Below are 12305 nucleotides of genomic sequence, written 5' to 3'. Positions count from 1 at the left end.
ACATATAATTGCAGAACACAAGTCCTGAGATTTTAGCCCTTTGTTAGATTTTGTTAGGGCACATTCATTTACAACTAATAACGAGATCTGGCAGCACACAGACAGGGTAAATTAAATGTTAAACATCACTCCACAACCCCCTTCTTAACCACTTGCCGACTGGCGCATGCTGATGTACGTCAGCAGAATGGCATAGACAGGCAAATGGGCATACCTGTGTGTCCCTTTAAATTTGCAGCCGTGCCATCACGTGCACGCTGCCAGCGGCGCACGCATGTCGGTCGGAAACCTCCATGAGTCGGATTGCGGGTCCCGCGGACTCGATCGCCGTGGGGATACCCATCTCATGGGGAGGAAGAACGGGGAGAGGCTAATGTAAACAAGCATCTCCCCTTCTTCCTAGTGACAGTGTCACTGATCTCTTCTCCCTGTCATCAGAGCAGAGATCAGTGATACGTCACACACAGCCACGCCCCCCACAGTTAGAAACACTCCCCAGGACACACTTAAACCCTACATTGCAACCTAGTGGTTAACCCCTTCACTGCCAGTGTCATTGACAGTGACAGTGACACAGAAATCAGTGCATTTGTATAGCACTGATTGCTGTATAAATGACAATGGTCCCAAAAATGTGTCAAAAATGTCCGATGTGTCCGCCATAATGTCGCAGTCATGATAAAAAACGCTGATCGCCGCCATTACTACTAAAAAAAAAAAAATATGAATAAAAATGCCATAAAACTATCCCCTTTTTTGTAAACGCTAAAACTTTTGTGAAAACCAATCAATAAATGCTTATTGCAATTTTTTTATTTACCAAAAATATGTATCGGCCTAAACTGAAGAAAAAAAAATGTTTTTTTATATGTTTATGTTATATGTTTTATGTTATTTTTTGAGGGATATTTATTATAGCAAAATGTAAAAAATAAGGTGTTTTTTTCAAAATTGTTGATATTTTTTTGTTTATAGTGTTTATTAAAAAATAAAAACCGCAGAGGTGATCAAATACCACCAAAACAAAGCTCTATTTGAGGGAAAAAAAGGATGTCAATTTTGTTTGGGAGCCACGTAGCATGACCGCTCAATTGTCAGTTAAAGAGACGCAGTGACAAATCACAAAATGTGGTCTAGTCTTTGACCAGCAAAATGGTCCCAGGCTTAAGTGGTTAAAGTCGATGTAAACCCGATTTATGAAATTTGAGCTGGTCACATATTTCTGCAGTGTTTTGTTATCTCTCCGTTCTTCTGTTATCAGCCTCATAACTCCTGACAAGTCCTCCTTTACCATAAAAGCAGCCAGAGTTTTGAGTTGGGGAGGATGTTATAAATAGATTAGCAGAGCCCTGAACGATTCAACCAACAGAGCTGAAAGTCTCTACTAATGAGAAGAGGGGGTGTGTGCCTTTCCTCCAATCAGCTGTCTTGGCTGTATGCCCAGGCTTCACTGCAGTTCCAACCAGTTTCCACTTTCTAGACAGCATATAAAGATGAAGACAGCAGATATCATGGAAAACTTATGTAGGGAGATTTGTTTCCTCTCTGTGTATCATCTGAGGATGTTCACTTCACTGGGTATATGTGAGGGTTTGCATCCACTTTAAGCCCTTGTACACAGGGTCGGACATTCTGCCAACCAAATCCGTTGGATTTTGTCCGACGGATTTTGTCCGACGGATTGTGTCCGAAACTGTTGCATACACGCGGTCGGACCAAGTTGTTGGAAAATCCGATCGTTCAGAATGTGATGACGTTATTTCGTTACGACGGGACTACGTTCACGCTAGTAGCCAATAGCTTTGGTGTAGGAATTTGATTTGAGCATGCGTGGCACTTTGTCCGATAGGAATTCTCTACACATGATCGGAGTATGTCCGATCGGACCAGTTTGTCGGAAATCATTTCCAACAAGTTGGAAAATTGGGTCCGACGGATATTCCAACGGAAACAGTCCGATGCATACCACACACAGTCGGATTATCCAACAAAACGGTCCGATAGGACACATTCCGTCGGAATCTCCGACCGTGTGTACAAGGGCTAAGATGTTGTAGGAGGGGAGAACTTGTAAGGATTTAAAAAAAAATGGTAAGCAGCATTTTTTTAATATTTTTAACGTATGCTACGATAATGGTAACATGTAACAAATATAAGGTAAGTCGTAGGCAGGTGTAGTATTTCCCCCATGTTGTTGGTGGCACTCTGTTTCTGTGCCTCTGTGCATGTAGAAGTGGAGGCTGGGAAGAGCATTGTTCCTCCACAGACCCCACAGGTTTCATCATTTAAACTGTGGTCCGATTGGACTTTGCTGCCCTGAGTGACTGTTAGCGTCCATCTTTGGTATGGGCAATGCTAAAAAACAGCAGTACCCTGCTGGGGATGGCACACATTCTGCAAGTAGCTGGTGTAGAAAGAAGAACCATACTTGCTAAGAAGTGAATTAACCTCAGGAAAAGGTTTCTGCATTAAGAGGGAAAGCTTAGGGACATCACTGTATGCTCTTCTGCCCATCAACTGGAAGACTTACTACTTAGGTTATGCTAAGTCTCCTCAAGAGCTGCTTGTTCACCACAACCATTTATAGCCATTGTACTAGTGCTAGTAATTGCAGATTGCCATTTGCCTTGTTGACTGTTACAACTCTACAATACAAGAATCATTCAACCCTTTTTCTGGACTTTGTGTTCCTCCTCCAATTTAGGTACCAACCTCCTGGCTCTGCCCACAAGGTATTATCCACATTTAAGCTACAGGGCCTGTAGCTTACAAGTGTATTTGTAAATATGTGCAGACTAAACCTCTGTTTTTAATGCATACTGTTAGGTCAATTTGGTTGGTCGCAGGCTGGTCGGTAAGTTGAGCTTTGGAAATTTCTTTGGTTTTATTTGACTTACTTTTCCCTTCCAGTGCTCCTTGCTGCAAAAGGTGATTTATAGGTGGGGGCATTGGCCATTTGAGATTATATTGGTCAGGCAGCGCACTGACACCTTTGCTGCCATCGTGCTATGTGCTGGGTGTTCAGTGTGCCCCTGCGCCTTTAAGAAGGGGTGGACTCCTTCCAGGCTCACCTGCCCTCTGCCTATCTATGAAAATGCAAGTGCTTACACTGTGGAAACTTTTAGAAGTTAGAGGTAGGCACTACAGGTAACAGGGTGCCTTGACAGGGCCTGTAGCTTATGCATGCATTTGCAATTGTGTGCAGACTAAACTTCTGTTTTTAACGCATACTGTTAGAAAGATAAATTTGTTTTTTTGCAGACTGGTCGGTAAGTGGAGCTTGGAAATTTCTTTGGTTTTATTTGACTTACGTTGCCCTTCCAGTGCTCCTTGCTGAAAAGGCCAGTTATAGGTGGGGGCAGTGGTCATTTGTTTGCATTTAAAAAACATACATTCATCTTAACACCTCTGCTCTGACAATACTTGAGAACACAAGTAAGTAGTAAAAATTAATATAATCCCTGAGAGATCAGGTGCGCTAGTCTAAAAAAAAACAAATAGGAATGGTGTTTCAGAATATTACAAATCTCCATTGTTGACTAGATATTTTTCAGGGCAGCTACTTATAATCATGTATTTCTTGTCAACAAAAATGGATCAAGGATTACACTTTTATGACTTGTAAACTTCAGCTTCAGACACTGAGCATAGAGTCTTGCTCTGCAAAGTCTCAACATTAAGCCTTTGTACATACGGTCGGACATTCCGACAACCAAATCCGTCGGATTTTGTCCGACGGATTTTGTCCGAAACAGTTGCATACACACAGTCGGACAAAGTTGTCAGAAAATCCTATCATACTTAACGTGATGGCGTTATTTCGTTAGGACGAGACTACGTTCAGGCTAGTAGCCAATAGCCTTGGTCTAGGAATTTGATCTGAGCATGCGTGGCACTTTGTCCGATCGGAATTCTCTACACATGATCGGACAAAGTCCGATCGGATCATGTTGTCGGAAAATTTTATAGCCCAGCTGGAAAACTTGGTCCGTCGGATACTCCAATGTAAACAGTCCGACGGAGCCCACACACTGTCGGATTATCTGACAACACGGTCCTATCGGACATTGTCCAACGGAATGTCCGACCGTGTGTACAAGGGCTAAGAAGAAGCCAGCATACAGTGTGGAAAATAATTATTTTATCCCCTGCAGATTTTGAAAGTTTGCCCACTTACAAAGAAATGAAGGGTCTTTATTTTTATCATAGGTGTATTTAAATGATAGAGACAGAATATCAACCAAAAATCCATAAAAAACGCATAAACCAAATGCTATAAATTAAGTTTCAGTTCAGTGAGTAAAATAAGTATTTGATCCCCAAACAAAACATGACTTAGTACTTAGTGGAGAAACCCTTGTTGGCAAGCACAGAGGTAAGACATTTCTTGTAGTTGGTTACCAGGTTTACACATCTTAGGAGGGATTTTGGTCCACTCTTCTTTACATAAGAAAAATGGTGACTATGACCCCTAAGGCCCCATCCCTACAGTCAAGCAAGGAGGTGGAAACAGTATGCTTTGGGGCTGTTTCTCTGCTAAAGATTCAAGCCGACTCTGCCGCATTGAGGGGCCAATGGATGGGGCCATGTATTGAGAACCTTCTTCCCTCAGCCAGAACACTGTAGATGGGTCATGGATGGGTCTTTCAGCATGCCAAAAACCTACTGCCAAGGCAACAAAGGAGTGGCTCAAGAGGAAGCACATTAAGGTCATGGAGTGGCCTAGCCAGTCTACAGACCTTAATCCTATAGAAAATGTATGTAATGCTGTGTGAGCGGTGTGCAGCGACTTATATAGGCATGGGGCGTGGTCACCAGGTGATGTCACGCGGTGACCCTGCCCCTTATGACGTCAAGTCCCGGTGCATGCGTGACATCACCCAGTGATCACGCCCCATGCCTATATAAGTTGCTGCACAACGCTCACGCGGAATTACAGCGGGAGAGAGCGCTGTGTCAACATCGCAGGGAGAGAAGAGGGAAGAAGAAGGCGCAGAAGCCTAGGCCACTGCTAGCAAAAGAGCTGGAAGCAGATAGCGAAGGAGCCGGCAGAAGAACGGGAGAAGACGCCAGAGAGCAGGAGAAGAGGCCAGACACCGGGAGAAGAGGCCAAAGAGAGCAGAGAAGTCGGAAGAGACCCCCGAAGTCGGAAGAAGACCCCCGGAGCAGACTAATAAATTACTTTAAAAACCTGTAATGTGTTTTTTTATAGACACTTTTTTCCCCAGGTGAATGGGTAAGGGTACGATGTACCTCATACTCCTTCACATAGGGTGGGGGTTGGGATCTGGTGGCCCCTTATTAAAGGGGGCTCCTGGATTTCAATAAGCCCCCCCACCCGCAGACCCCGACCACCAATGACCATGGTTGTTGGAAGAGGCCCTTGACCTCATCAACATGGGGACAAGGTGCTTTGGTGTGGGGGGGCTGCAGGGTGCCCCCCTTCCCCAAAGCACCCACCCCCCATGTTGAGGGCATGTGGCCTGGTACGGTTCGGGGGGGGGGGGGGCGCTCGCTAATCCCCACCCACTTTCCTGACCAGCCAGGCTGCGTGCTCGGATAAGGGTCTGGTATGGATTTTGGGGGCCGTTTTTTGGGCATAGGGAGTTCCTCTTAAAATCCATACCAGACCTAAGAGCCTGTTTTGCCCCTGGAGGGAGCTGGTACGGTTCAGGGGGGGGGGGGGCGCTCGCTAATCCCCACCCACTTTCCTGACCAGCCAGGCTGCGTGCTCGGATAAGGGTCTGGTATGGATTTTGGGGGCCGTTTTTTTGGGCATAGGGAGTTCCTCTTAAAATCCATACCAGACCTAAGAGCCTGTTTTGCCCCTGGAGGGGGAACCCATGCCTGCTTTTAATATTAGAGAGGCGACATTGTCGCTTCAATATAGATGGAGATCTGTCTTGGAGGTGACTTCCATTGAAATCAATGGGTCCAAGTCACCTAGAACTCGGATTGAAGTCGTACAGGAACATTTTTTGAAGTCGGAGCGACTGCTGTAGTGTACGTTAAGATGGCTCCATTCACTACCATTGATTTTCTCAACAGCGCAACTTGGGGTGACCTGAAGTCAGGTTTCCCGGGTTGCCCCTGTGTGAACCAGCTCAGACTGAACAAGCTGAGGTTAGAAGCTAATTGGTTACTATGCACAGCTGAAGCAGATTCTGCGTGCACCAGTTTTAGTAAATCCCCTCCTTGGTTTTTAGGATGTGAGCCACTCAGGGGACCTCCAAACATGCTTGCCAGCAGTAGTAACTTTGGTAAATACACTTTAGTTAATAAATCCTCTTTACACTGGGTTCTATTCCACTTTAAATCTTTGTATTACAGACCTTTTTAGCAAAGAAAGTAACAATTCTTTTGTCCATCTTTAATGAGGAAAAAGAATTCCTGGGAAAGTGGCCAATGTTTCAAGCTGAGGGTTTAAGTGGACATGAAAGGCAAAATAGTTCATCAAAATGTACCCACTTAAAAATAACACAGTTGGGTTAGACACTCTTCCCGCTGATTATTGCTGCCTTTATATCCAGGATAATGGCCAATTATGCTGAAATCATTTTTTCGAACTACTAGGTAGATTGCAGATTTATTCTTCTCTTCGCCTTCATTTTAGATTTGTAACTCTGGTCATTGCCTTTATTCAGATTGAAGTGACTGATTTCATTTTTAGTTGGTAGGTCTCACAGCACAGAACTATGATTAGATATATCATAACTTGTCAAGTCTACACTGGAATCAGCATTGCATCAGTTTGTTTTTAATAAAGGCATAATTAAGTAAAAGTTTAATAATAACAATGGTTAACGCAAACCATTGCTAATATCACCTGCTCCATGTTTGCAGATGCGATTTCTACAAAGCCTTTAAGAACACTTATTATTATGTTGAAATTATTTCAGATTCTCTAATATTACTCTATTTAATACAATGACATTTTACATGGCAGCTCTCAGCAACAAAATTGATAAATGTTTTTTTTTACAGTTCTTTTGTTAGGGAAAAGCATAAACATAAAAATGAGAACCATGATAATTTATGAATGGAAGGACACATTTTGAAAGTGCTAACAATACTCTCAGAGTATCATAAATCTTTATTTCAAATTAGAGAAAAATGAATTACTGTGTATATATATATATATATATATACACACACACACACACACACACACATATCCATATAAGTTTACAGTCTGGAACAACATGGTAAATATATAGAATCTGATGTCTCGTCTAGGAGAGGATAATGGCAATTCAAGGAATTAGGTTTAGGAAGTTTACAGTAAGGAAGGGACAGACAGTAAAGCGGTAGAAGGAGTGGGGACAAGAAAAGGATATGGGGAGGAAGTGGAAAGAAGGAAAGAGAGGGTGCCAGGTAAAGGAAAGGTAGAAGAGTTTGAAGTATAGAGATGTCTGCGGTGGGCTGTTCAGTATCTGTTCTCCTTGAGGGAAATGGTTATTATGGTCAATTTCCATGTCTTTATGTGAGGCAGGGGGAGCCTTATAGTACAGTCAAATTTGTGAAAAGTAAATAGTTAAATTGTCAAAGAATCCAAATGAGACAAGTATAATTTTATCCATGGGGCCCATAGTCTTAGTAATGTAGTCACTGTATCATTCTAGATTTTCATAGACCATCTCTTGTGAGGCCTGATTGTTTACCTCAGCAAAGAGGATTGTTGGGGGTCTTCCATGTAGGTACCAGTCACTGTAAATAAGAACTGATAAATCCAGGTCCCCCATTTTTGGACTTTGGGCAACCCCACCATATATGTAAGAAGAAATTGTCCACTTGACAACCATAAAAAAAACGGAATGGATAAATAGGGATATGGCAGGAGCTGAACTTTTGGCTGTATAAACCCAGATATGGGTTCAGTCTTCAGCTGTGAAGGATTTTTGAAAATTTCTTTCCCACTTCTTCATATAAAAAGAAGGGGGATTGCAGTAGACCTGCTTTAAAGTATTTGATGTACTAGTTATAAATGTATTCATTTTGTACAATATTTTATTACTTTTTCAACTAAAAGTGGGTTGCCTAAAGTATAATACAAATTTATATATTTGGAGTAAAATCATATAATAGAAGGGAGCCCATTTAATACCTTTTTTTAATCAGGTCAGCCTTCCATATTGTGCAATGGAGCTCAGGCAAGAAATACATGAATAAATGAAACCCCTCCACTCTTGATTATACACTCTTAACAGATAAGCAGGTGAGTAGTGGACAAGGCTTCTTTTAGTATACCTATGTTTGCTTTTCTTCATGAAAATGTTCTTTTCAAAATGGTTAGTTATTAAAAAGAATGCACAAATTTTTATTTATATGAAAAAGCAATATAGTAAGTGCTGAAAGCTTTTATTTCAAGTGATTTATCATTTTATCACAACCTTAACACAAAACTCCAGACATTTTTCTTAAAAGCTGCTGTGTAAAAAAAAAGAAAAAAGTTAGGTGTATGCCACTTTTGAGATTGCTACCCTTTCTTTAATATTTACAACTTCATTCATGCTGGATAGTATAGATTTCACCATACTTCCAGTGCAGCAACTTTATTTGTCTCTCCTCTCTCCTTGGCTGGTCGTATAATGCCTTGTATTTAGTGAACGGTTCACAGAATACAACAAATTTAGTGACTAGAAGGGAAGAGGAGAGGAAGAAAAACAACAGTATGGCTCCTGTGTATGAGAGCTGTAATAGTCTCAGCACTGGGAGTATAGTAAAAGATATATTATTTGGCATGAATAAATTTATAAATAGTAAAGAAAGGGCAGTGATTCTAAAAGTGGCATACACCTCTTGTAGTAAACTTTTTTACACAAAATTTTTTTATGAGAAAAATAGTTTGCCTGGAGTTCTGATTAAATTGTATGTCTTGGCAAAAAAAAAAAATATTCAGTACTCTCTCTACAATATATGTGCAGTTGTGTTCAAAATAATAGCAGTTCAACATCACTAACCAGATCAATCACTGTTTTTGGTTTCACTTATATTTCATTTTCTTATGTTTTCATTTTCTTTACACATTTTCCAAAAACTGTAGAAAAAAATGACATGTTCAATAGACTGATAGATTATACATTGGGTTGTTTTCTTTCCAAAATGGGGTCATTTTTGGGGCGTTTCCATTGTCCTGGTTCTCCAGGGTCTTCAAAAGTGTAAGAAGTAGTCAAGAAATTATATGCGACATTTATGCTCCAAGAACGCCTGATGGCGCTCCCTGCATGTTGGGCCTCTGTATGCGGCCACGCTGTGTAAAAGTCTCACATATGTGGTATTGCCATACTCAGGAGCAGTAGTAGAATGTGTTTTGAGGTGTAATTTGTGCTATGTATATGCTGTGTGTGAGAAATAACCTGCTAATATAACACTTTTGTGAAAAAAAAAGAAAAAATTATCTTGATTTTTCAAAGAATTGTGGGAAAAAATTACAACTTCAAAAAACTCACCATGCCTCTTACTAAATACCCTTGGAATGTCTACTTTCCAAAAATGGGTAATTTGGGGGGGTATTTGTACTTTCCTGGCTTGTTAGGGTCTCAAGAAATGAGATAGGCCATCAGTACTTCAGGTGTGATCAATTTTCAGAGATTGGCACCATAGCTTGTGGACTCTATAACTTTCACAAAGACCAAATAATATACACCAATTTGAGTTATTTTTACCAAAGATATGTAGTGGTATAAATTTTGGCCAAATATATGAAGGAAAATTACTAATTTGCAAAATTGTATAACAGAAACGAAGAAAAATTAATTTAAAAAAAAAAATAATTTCAGTCTTTTTTCTTTTATAGTGCAAAAAATAAAAAACCCAGCTGTGATTAAATACCACCAAAAGAAATCTTTATTTGTGTAAAAAAAAGGACAAAAATTTCAAATAGGTACAGTGTTGCACGACTGAGTAATTGTCATTCAAATTGTGAGAGCACAGAAAGCTGAAAATTGGTTTGGTTATTAAGGGGGTTTAAGTGCCCAGTGGTCAAGTGGTTAAAAAGCAAAGTAAGTAAAATAAAATACCTATTGATTTGCCTATTTTTAATTAATTTCCAACTTCCAGCAGTGAGCTGACAATGCTTTCTCTACTGCACTAAAATCCCAGTCTCATCTCCATAACATAGTGGTAGGTGTTCAGTAGTCCAGCAGGGCTGATAACATAGGTTGGAATTTCAGTGCAGCAGAGTGCAGTGTTGTTAGCTCCAACAGGATGTTTGGAGCATACTGGATTTCTGACAGGATCGACATCTATTTTTCAGTCCTTGAAGTGTCTTCTAGAGCCAAAAGAGCCAAAATATTGAGAAATGTGCATGTATACATGTACTGCATTCTATCCCAAGCATATACTTTAAATGACTTTCCCTGTTCTTCTCAAGATTCCAAAAATAATTGCTAGCTGGGAACTAGGAGCATTGTAAGGGGCCAAAACCCATCAAATAATCTTTATGAATTGATTTTAGACCTAACATTTCATAAAAATCAACCAACTGACATGCATGCAATAAAATCAGCTGAACCCTGTGATAAGAAATTTAATGAAAAATAAAAACATTTTCATTGTTAAAATAAGCAAATAATGCACAGCAGTAAAAAAATACAGGCCGTGTTATACTTTTTTGAATTAGTCCTTAAATCTATTATTTTCTATATTAGTCCTCATTCACATGGGCACTGAGACCTCTACATTGTGAACAGGACTTTGTCTATGGGAACTTAGCAGCTTCACAAACACAGCTGTTCTTCCTAATTTTACAAACGCTCAGGTGTCGATAAGTGGCCCCAAACGCACACTGTCTGCACTCATGGCCACTTACCCACATATGCGTCAAATTAGGACAAGCAGTTATGTCTGTGAAGCCATAACATGACCTAGACTTACCTGGGCTGCCTGCATGAAGCACTTGGTGGCCTATTTATGGTGTATAGGGCTAAGCTCCCATGTGAGGCCTTATTGTAGACCAGGGACATGCAGTCAGAGGAGGCACCTGCCACGAACTAGGCTTGTGCAATTCGCTTTGTAACAAACCAAAATTCGGCCAAATTTTGCATCTTTCGGACATTCGAATGCATCCAAATGTCTGAATAAAAAAATAACGAATTTCAACAAATACGAAAGGAATTATAGTGGATATAATGAATGAATTCGACATGATTCAGTAATTCGTTAAAGATCTAATGAAACAAAAGGTTAACTCAAAGTAAATCTTACAGTCCAATCAGCTAATTAATTTTGTACTGGAGGTTGGATAACTGGCAAAGTGCATTCCTGAGAACTGAGTGAGAAGGGTGTTGTATAGACATGTGCAGAGTGAAATATTTTGTTTCGGAATTTCGTTTTCGTCCGAAAAATACATTTATTATTTAGTTAGTTTTTTATTTATTTAGTTTTTCGTTCAAAAATTGCATTCGTCCGAAAATCCACATGAATTACGGTCGAATCTGTCTTTGAAGGCTTATGGTATCTGTCGAATGTATAAAGAAGATTCGACGGAGCTATCTATATAGCCTATTAGGTGGAGCATTTGACTCAGGAAATATACGATTGCAGTGTCGTACAGTTTCGATGCTCCATCTAATATTATTATAAACGTGTGTGTTTTTCGTTGCTTTGTCGAATCTCCGTCTGTCACGTACCTGGTGATGGAGCCTGATATGCAGAGGACGGCCTCTTACAACTCTGACTTGGAGCTCCTGATAGAGCTGACAGGAAGCACCGAGATGCAGAGTCGCACGAGTGCCTGGTGGGATCGCTGAACCTGGAGCTGGATCGGAGCACTCGGCCGGGCTGTAGAGGTGTCTGTAGAACTCCCAGAGCAGTGATAGGCAGGTAGCTGGAACAAGTAGACAACTGATCCCCACAGGCAGGAGTGCAGATGCAGCAGAAGGGATGGTGGCACCCTCAAGGCTGAAGAGAAGGTAAGTACAGGCAGGCCGGGTCATACACAACGGGCACGTCAGGAACAGGGGCTGAAGCAGAAGCAGAATCAGATTACAGGCTGGGTCGTCAACAGGCTGGCAGCGGAGTAGCAGAAGGAGCAGGCAGGTGCGGAGTGGGGGACAAGCCGGGGTCGGATGCAGGCAGGAAACAGGAAGCAAGCCGGGTCACAACAGGAACAGAAGTCAGGTAGCTAATTGCAGGTTACACAGGAAACGCTGTAGAGCAGACAGCACTGAGCCTGGAAACTGGCTGAGTTTAAATAGCCTGTTTGGGCGGACAAAGCTGTCACATGGTGCGTGCACACCAATGGCATCCTGACAGGGGCAGAGGTAATAGGTCATCTTCTTCTGCAGCCATCTTGGGTGCTGGCA

The 12305-nt window shown here is 41.3% G+C and overlaps 1 protein-coding gene across 1 annotated transcript in view; it reads right to left on the bottom strand.

Moving 5' to 3' along the window:
* The window catches only part of HSD17B3 (hydroxysteroid 17-beta dehydrogenase 3), a 149591-nt gene that overhangs the window by 112201 nt on the left and 25085 nt on the right, over positions 1 to 12305 (bottom strand). The gene's annotated exons all lie outside the window — the stretch shown is intronic.

The sequence above is a fragment of the Lithobates pipiens genome, unplaced genomic scaffold (assembly GCF_037356315.1).
Source record: "Lithobates pipiens isolate NorthernLeopardFrog02 unplaced genomic scaffold, aLitPip1_a1.2 Scaffold_13, whole genome shotgun sequence".
Lineage (NCBI taxonomy): Eukaryota > Metazoa > Chordata > Amphibia > Anura > Ranidae > Lithobates > Lithobates pipiens.
This window is presented reverse-complemented; position numbering and strand designations above follow the sequence as displayed.